Here is an 8,205-nt window from a genome sequence, read left to right on the forward strand (position 1 = left end):
CCAAGTGCCCCTCTCCCATGGATTATTGGCAAAGCCCCCCTCTCATTTCTTCTACACTCGCACTCCTGAATTTACTCTCAACACATCAGAATTTTCCTTGTAAAACACCAAATCATGTTGCTCTCTGCTCAAAACCGTCAAATAACCTCCCATTTTACTAGAAGTAAAAGTCAAAGTCCTCAGATTTGCTCATAAGGCCCATTATGTCATCTCAGTTACTGTGGGCATGTTACAATGCTTAATGTAGAAAATTGGAAAACTACAAAAACATACGATGTAATAGTTTTTCTGTTAACTAAAAGCACACGGTCATGAAACTACACTATACTTTTCACAAGAATACATTTAAATATATATAAAACACATGAATATGGTTGCCAGTTGTGGGATATAGATATGAGGTAATTAACTGATTGCCCATACCAATACTGTAAGATACCATGAATGGAGGAATATAATTAATTCTACCCTCTACATCTGAAGGTCCCAAAAAGTCGTTTATTTGGAGATATTTTAAGGTCCATATGGCCAAAGACCATACCTATTCAATTTACTATTAAATCCCTAGCACATAGCACAGTGCCCAACTCATAGTCTGTTTTCAGCAAATACCTGTTGGATGAATAAATGAATGAAAAAATGGACACTTAATCTGGATCCTGAATGATAAGGAAGAATTATCTGCTACAGAAGGTCAGGGTTCATTGAGATTTCTTTAATTAAAAGCATTAGAAAATTACCTGGCAGGCTTATTCCAAAAAGGAGTTGATAGGAAGGTTGTCAATTCATAGATTCAAAGGAAAACTCAGGAGTTAGTCTCAGGAAACAGGGCTGAGCCAGAAATGGACTATCTCTTCAAGGCTGTTATGATGTTCAAAACTCAAATTCCTGGAGCAAAGAAGCAAAAAGATCTGGTCTGGCCTGAAGTGGGGGATCGAGGCCGGAGGTGACTCATCTGAAACACATGTGGGTTAAGAAACAAAAGCAGATAGTTATTAGGATGCTGGTACCACAAGAAATAGGAGTGGGTGCTGGGGAGGAAAAATCAACACATGTGCACTGATGACCTTTAGCAGGAAAGCGCCCGTACAAAGTTAGGTTATGTATACCTATACAGAGTTATATGAAGGACTAGGGGGATTAGAACTACCTACATGTATGCAAGACTGGTGGCCTAGGCCAGTGAAACTGTTTTTGTTTTTGTTTGTTTGTTGTTTTTTTTTAAGATTTTATTTATTTATTTGAGAGGGAGAGAAAGTGCAAGCAAGGGGAGGAGCAATGGGAGAGGGAAAAGCAGACTCCCCGCTGAGCAGGGAGCCTGATGTGGGGCTCCATTTCAGGACCCTGAGATCATGACCTGAGCTGAAAGCAGACACTTAACCAACTGAGCCCCCCCAGACCTCTCAGAACTGGTCTTTACACCATATGTCAAGGAGTTTGGACTCTCCAGTATGCCATGGGACACCACCAACATTTTAAGCTGTGAAGGACATGTCGGATTTTATTTTTACAAAGCTTTCTCTGGCAACTGGAGGGAGGATAGAGTGGTAAAAAGTGAGAGTGAAAATATATCCAGGTGAGAGACAATAATGCACTCTCAGTAGAGAGAGAGAAAAAAGGATACAGATGTGAGAAACATTTAAGAATTGGTTCTGCAGGGCTTAGTAGTTAATGAAGCTTGAGTGGTGGGGGCAATGATAACTCACTGATTTCTGGCTTTGGTGTGGTGTTGGGGGCAGGGAATGGAACCTCTGAATAAACTGGGAAACAGAAGGAGATGCAGGTTGGGGAGAGTAACAGAAAATTTACAGGTTGCATCTACCAAGAAGCTACTTAAGAAAGAGTATGGGGGCGCCTGAGTAGCTCAGTGGGTTAAAGTCTCTGCCTTCCGCTCAGGTCATGATCTCAGGGTTCTGGGATCGAGCCCCACATCGGGTTCTCTGCTCCACAAGCGATAAGTCTGCTTCTCCATCTCTCTCTGCCTGCCTCTCTGCCTACTGATCTCTATCAAATAAATAAATAAAATCTTAAAAAAGAAAGAAAGAAAGAAAGAAAGAAAGAAAGAAAGAAAGAAAGAAAGAGATGTAGAGCAACAGGCAGGAACAAAACCCCAGGAAATCAAAGGTCTCCACAGTTTCCCATTTGCCCACAGTGGTCTTTAGAGTTCATGAGAGAAAAACAAAGAGCCATGGAGGGAGAGAAAACCATGCTATGGTGGGAAGCTGAGTCACTAAAGGGGCTGGGTGGGGCAGCCAAGAACAGAAGGCACTGCTGTGGAAGACTGCAGGGCTGCCAGGTCTTCCAGCCTAATTGATGTTCTGCTAATTACACTGATTAAAGCAAACATTGGGACAATCAAGGCTCCCATGAGGATAGCTGCCATTCTCAGAAGACTGAGAAGCTTTGAGGCATGGCCACAGTTTGGTAAACATTTTTACAAAATTGTGTACTATGACTACTATACAAAATACACATTTACAGAAACATTAAATAGATCCATGAGAATATAGTTCTGCAATTAACTTCTTTTTTCCCTCTTGTCTTAAAGATCTTTGTTTTAATCTCAGTATGTGTGGGACCACCTCGTTCATTTTAATGGATATATTGCATTCAACGTAGGCGTGTATAATGGTTGTATTTAACTTCTCTCCCATTGAATGAACATTTAGATTGTTTTTTTTAAAGATATATTTATTCATTTTAGAGAGAGAGCATGCATGAGGAGGAGGAACAGAAGGAGAGGGAAAAGGAGAGAAGCAGACTCCCCACTGAGAGGGAGCCGCACATGGGGCTCCATCTCACGACCATGAAATCATGACAAGACCATGACCTGAGCTGAAATCGAGAGTCAGATGCTTAACCGACTGAGCCACCAAGGAACCCCAACATTTACTTTGTTTTTTGACATTTACAGAAATAAAAGTCCTTTTACATATATCCTTTAGCATATGTGCAACTTTTTTGGTAACGTTGGTTCCTAGAAGTTTAACATTGGACTAAAAGATATGCATGTTTTACATTTTAATAGGTACTGTAATAAGAATGGTAACACCATTCTTATTTGTTTGCCATTAGCATTTGAGAGTTCCTACTTCCTTACTAACTTCCTACTTCCTTCCTAACAAGACTTGTTATTATCAGTGTTTTTAATTTGTGCCCATCTGATAGACGAAAAAACAGCACTTTGTTTTAGTTTGCATGAAACTGATAAGTAAGGTTGAAAATCTTGTATGTTGATAATTTTGTATTCCTTTCCTATGAATTTCCTATTCATGTTTTGTCCATTTTTCTATTGAATTGTTTACATTTTTTTTTACTGATTCAATAAGCTCTGTATATATATTCTGAATAAGAATTCTTTGCAGGTTTTAAATGTTGTAAATATTTATTTCTCTTCCTCTGTCACTTGTCTTTTAACTTTGTCTACAGATGCTTTAGTCATATGGTAATTTATGCTTGTCATGGCTTGAATTGTATCCCCCTTTCCCCGGCCAAAATTAATACTTTGGTGTCCTAATCCCCAGTACCTTGTAATGTAATCTGATTTGGAGATAAATTTGCCAAAGAGGTAATCAAGTTAAAATGGGCTCTAATCCAATATGACTGGTGTCCGTGTACGAAAAGAAAATTTGGACACAGTCATCTGCGCACACACACGGAACATCATATGAGAACAGAGGGAGAAAACAGCTATCTGCAAGCCAAGGAAAGAAGCCTCAGAAGATATCAACCCAGATGACAACTTGATCTTGGATTTCTGGCCTCCAGAACTGTGAAAAAATAAGCACATTTCTGTTGTTTAAACCTCCATTCTGTGATACTTTGTTATGGTGGCCTGAGAAAATGAATGCAGTGCTATCGTTGGTGGCCCCATTCCTTGATTTGAGAACCACTCAGAACTCCAGGGTTTTCCCTCAATTCCGTCTTCTAAGGCAGAACTCTTTCTATCTTCATGCAGGGTAGGAATGGCCCCATTTTACCCTCTCTGTTAGCTCCCCACTAAAGTCTGCTTACAGTTTGAGTACATTTCTTCCGTTCTTTTCCTCTCCCATCTTTTCTTCCCCATCCCATCCATTAAATTCCTCTCCCATCCCACCATTATATTATTATTATTTTGAAGAGAGCTATCAATGGGGACAGGTCATCAGCACAAGGCAAATACTGTTAGCTTCTGGGCAGATTTTAATCCTCACTTTTTTTTTTTTTAAAGATTTATTTATTTGACAGAGAGAGACACAGTGAGAGAGGGAACACAAGCAGGGGGAGTGGGAGAGGGAAAAGCAGGCTTCCAGCTGTGGAGCAGGGAGCCCGATTACAGGGCTCCATCCCAGGACCCTGGGATCATGACCTGAGCTGAAGGCAGTTGCTCAACCAACTGAGCCACCCGGGTGCCTCTATCCTCACCTTTTTAAATGTATTTTTACACATACAGTTGAGATATTGTACTATAGGTTTGCAAGACATTGCAAACTAGATAACAAGATAACTAAAGCATTCCCCCATGTGATCAGATATTTATAAACCTCACTTTAATGACTGCAAGTATATAATAATATAATTTTTTTGGTGCTTCCTACAGTACCATTTTTTTTTTTAATTTCAATATGAGTCATTCTCTGTGGCCTCTGGCCAGACCTCACACTGTTTGCTTTGTTTGCCACTGTGATTACTGCTCCCAATAGAGAGCTGGGTTAGATGGTTAGATCTCAATCTTTACATTTAAGAGACCAAAAAACTGACATTTGCAGAAGTCACTTATAAACAACTACATAGGTGAAGGCAGAGTGTATCTGTGTACCAATGAAGAAATATCAGAGTAGAACTCTGAGACTGCCAGTTCTAGTCTCAATACCCCTTTAATGGAGCTGGCAGCTGAGAACCCACTGAGATTCTGATATTTGCCCAGGATCATAGAACATGGCCAGGGGCAGAGGCCGGGCCTCCTCCCTCTTCATCTTGGCTCTTTCTATGAGCCAGTCTATCTTTCACATGCTTCACACCCTCCGCTAGAGAGGGCCCAACCCAGAAGGCACCAGGCTGTTGAGAACTTCTCTGGACAAGCCTCAGCCCCAAAGAAGTCCCACCTCCCACTTCTCCAAACTCTTTCCCTTTAGTGCTTGGAGGGTGGGGACCTATGCATGAAAGAAAGCTTCATTAATTCAGGTCCCAATAGCTTCAAACCAGTCTATCATCCTTTAATTTTAAGATATGTTCTAATTAATCTTAATCTATGCACGCAATTGTCCTAAAGCAAATTGATTAAATTCAGAGATATGGATAGGAGACATTTTTAGTCTTAAACTTCTTACTTTGAGATGCTTGCAAATTCGCTTATAGTTGTAAGAAATAATTCAGAGAGATCCTGTGTACTCTTTACCCAGTTTCTCCTAGTGGTAATGTCTTGCAAACCTATAGTACAATATCACAACCAGGATACTGACAATGATACAGTCAAGATACAATATATTTCCATAACAGGAGGATCCCTCATGATGCTCGTAACTACATTTGATGAGGTCACTATTTTTTTTTTTTTAATTTTAGCCTTTCCAATGGCTCTGTAATGATATTATGGCTTTACTTTGCATTTCCCTGATGGCTAATGAACATCTTTTCAGGGCTTGCTTGCCAATTCACTCATCATCAGTGAATTGTGTCTTTTATTCCTTTTTCTAATTGGGTGCTTTTTAAAAAAAAAAAAAAAACAATTGAGCTTTGAGAGTTCTTTTTATAGTCTAGATACTAGTCATTGGTCAGCCCTGTGATTTGCAAATATTTCTCCCAGTCTGCAGCTTGTCTTTTCATCTTCTTAAGAGGGTCTTACACTGGACAAAAGTTTTCAATTCTGGTGGAGTCCAGTTTTTTAATTTTATGGTTCATATTTTTGGCTTCCAGTCTAAGAATTTGTCTAGCCCTGGATTCTAAAGAGTTTCTTTTTTTCCCCAAAAAGTCTTTTATTTTTATAATTATATTTAAGCTCATCATCTATTTTGAGTTAACTTTTGTGTAAGATGTGAGACAGGTTGAGATTCTTGTTTGTTTGTTTGTTTTGCCTATAAAAAGGCAATTGCTCCAGCATAATTTGTTGAAAACGCAATCCTTCTGATACAGTGTGGCCAGGTCTGAGAACCCAGAAGGGTTCCCACAAGACCAGTCAAGGGGGTCCTTGGCTTTGCACAGAGTAGAAATCAAACCCAAACTGAGAGAAAGTGAGAGCAGTTTATTTAATGGCATCAGTGACACAGTATAACTGACCAAGTGTCTGGCAGAGTCAGAAAGGGAAGGAGAGAAAGCCTCATCTTTGGTTGGTGTTTGGAAGGTTTACTGAGATGGTGTCTTGGTATAGGTGCCCTCTCAAGCATCCAGGAACTGGTCAAAATAAGGACAAGTGTTCAGGTGTCCTCCATAAGTCACTCATGCCTGGAACTGGGGGTTCTGGCATCGAGGTGTCTAGAGTTGGTGGTCTGGGCATGACAACCTTGCCCAGCCACTCCTTTGGTGTTATATATAATGCTACAGGACTCCAAAGAAATCATTAACTCCTTGACCTTGACGAGGAGGACATACACAATCTATCCTATAAGGCAGGTATAAGGCAAGGGTGCAGGTCCTAGCAAAAGTAGAAGCAGGAAAAGGAGTAAACGCAGTGCTTCATGGGGTCCCTTCAGTTTCCCTATCTCACTTCCTCCATTGAACTACTTCTGCACGTTTGTCAAAACTCAATTGGACATATTTGTGTGGCTTCATTTCTGCGCTAACTTGATTGAGATATAATTTGTATACCATACAATTCACCAATTTAAAATGATTCTTAGTATATTCCCAGAGCTGGGAATAAGGCATCATCGCAGTCAATTTGTGAACATTTTTATTACTCCAAAAAGGAATTAAAAGGGGAACTTTTACCACCTTAAGAAAAACAAGTTGTAGGGGCACCTGAGTGGCTCAGTCATTAAGCCTCTGCCTTTGGCTCAGCTCCGGTCATGATCTCAGGATCCTGGGATGGAGCCCCGCATTGCATGGGGTGGGGGTGGTCCCTGCTCAGCGGGAAGCCTGCTTCTTCCTCTCCCACTGCCCCTGCTTGTGTTCTCTCTCTTGCTGTGTCTCTCTCTGTCAAATAAATAAATACAATCTTTAAAAAAAAGAAAAAGAAAAGCAAGTTGTTCCAAAACATAAAGCATTAAAAATTATCTGCATGTTCCCAGAGTGGAGAACAGGCTTTCTCTGATAAAGCTGTGGTGTAACATTAGTCTGGGCACAAGCCTGGAGTGGTCAGCTCCACAGGAAGGCCCCAGAAACACTTTGACTATTTCCACACAGTCATAGCTGCCTCCCACAGGTTTCCACTGCCTGTGGCATGGGACCTTGGCTCCCAACCTCCTGAGGACAAGGGGTCTTCATCCCTGGAAGATGGAACCCCTGCTGCCAAGCCTCTGCTTCAAGTCTGTCTCCAGTTGATGCTTTACACTCTGTGCCTGGCCAGGGGGAGCAGACCCAGAGAAGGCAGTGACTCTGGGTTCTGTTCGGAGCAGCAGGGTTCGGATGCAAGTACAGCCTCCAACCACCCCGGCAGCAGCTGAGGCCTCCCACCTCCCCCAGCAAGACCCCAGGGGAGGTCACAGCCAGGCACTGGAATGAAAGAAGCAACAATCCTTGTTCTCTCTCCAGGCTGGGGCACCTGCTGCAAGGTCCCTACAGGCACCTGCGCGTCAGAGGCTGCTCCTTTGTGTCGTCTTCAGTAAGTGCAGCCTTCCTCTGAGGAGTCCTGAGGCAGTCCCCTCCTTGAGAGTCCAGAGGTGGGGGGAGAGCAGGTGGCCGATCACCACCACCACCAGCGTCTTCCTTTCTTGCCACTCCGGTGTGGACTACGCGTGGCAGGCATCCGCTGGTGAACCACTGTTGTCCCAGAGGAGCAATTGGATGCTGCCTGCGTGAGGCCTCGGGCGGGCTCGGCGATATCAGTTAGTGGAACTGGGAGCTCGGGGAAGCCCTCCTTGGGTAGGGTGAGCAGGGGTAAGGAAGTGAGAGGGCCTTTGGGCTGGAGCCCTGAACCACGAGTAAGACTTTTACAGGCTGTGTACGGGGTGAACGCGGGCAGAAGCCGCGGGAAGGAAAGCCCCAAAGACGCGACCTTGCCTGGCTGTTTAAGGGATGCGAGGTCCTTTCCTAGAGTGGGAAGAGGTAGAGGAAGGACGGGAGGCTGCA

Source organism: Mustela erminea, chromosome 14, assembly GCF_009829155.1.
Source record: "Mustela erminea isolate mMusErm1 chromosome 14, mMusErm1.Pri, whole genome shotgun sequence".
NCBI lineage: Eukaryota > Metazoa > Chordata > Mammalia > Carnivora > Mustelidae > Mustela > Mustela erminea.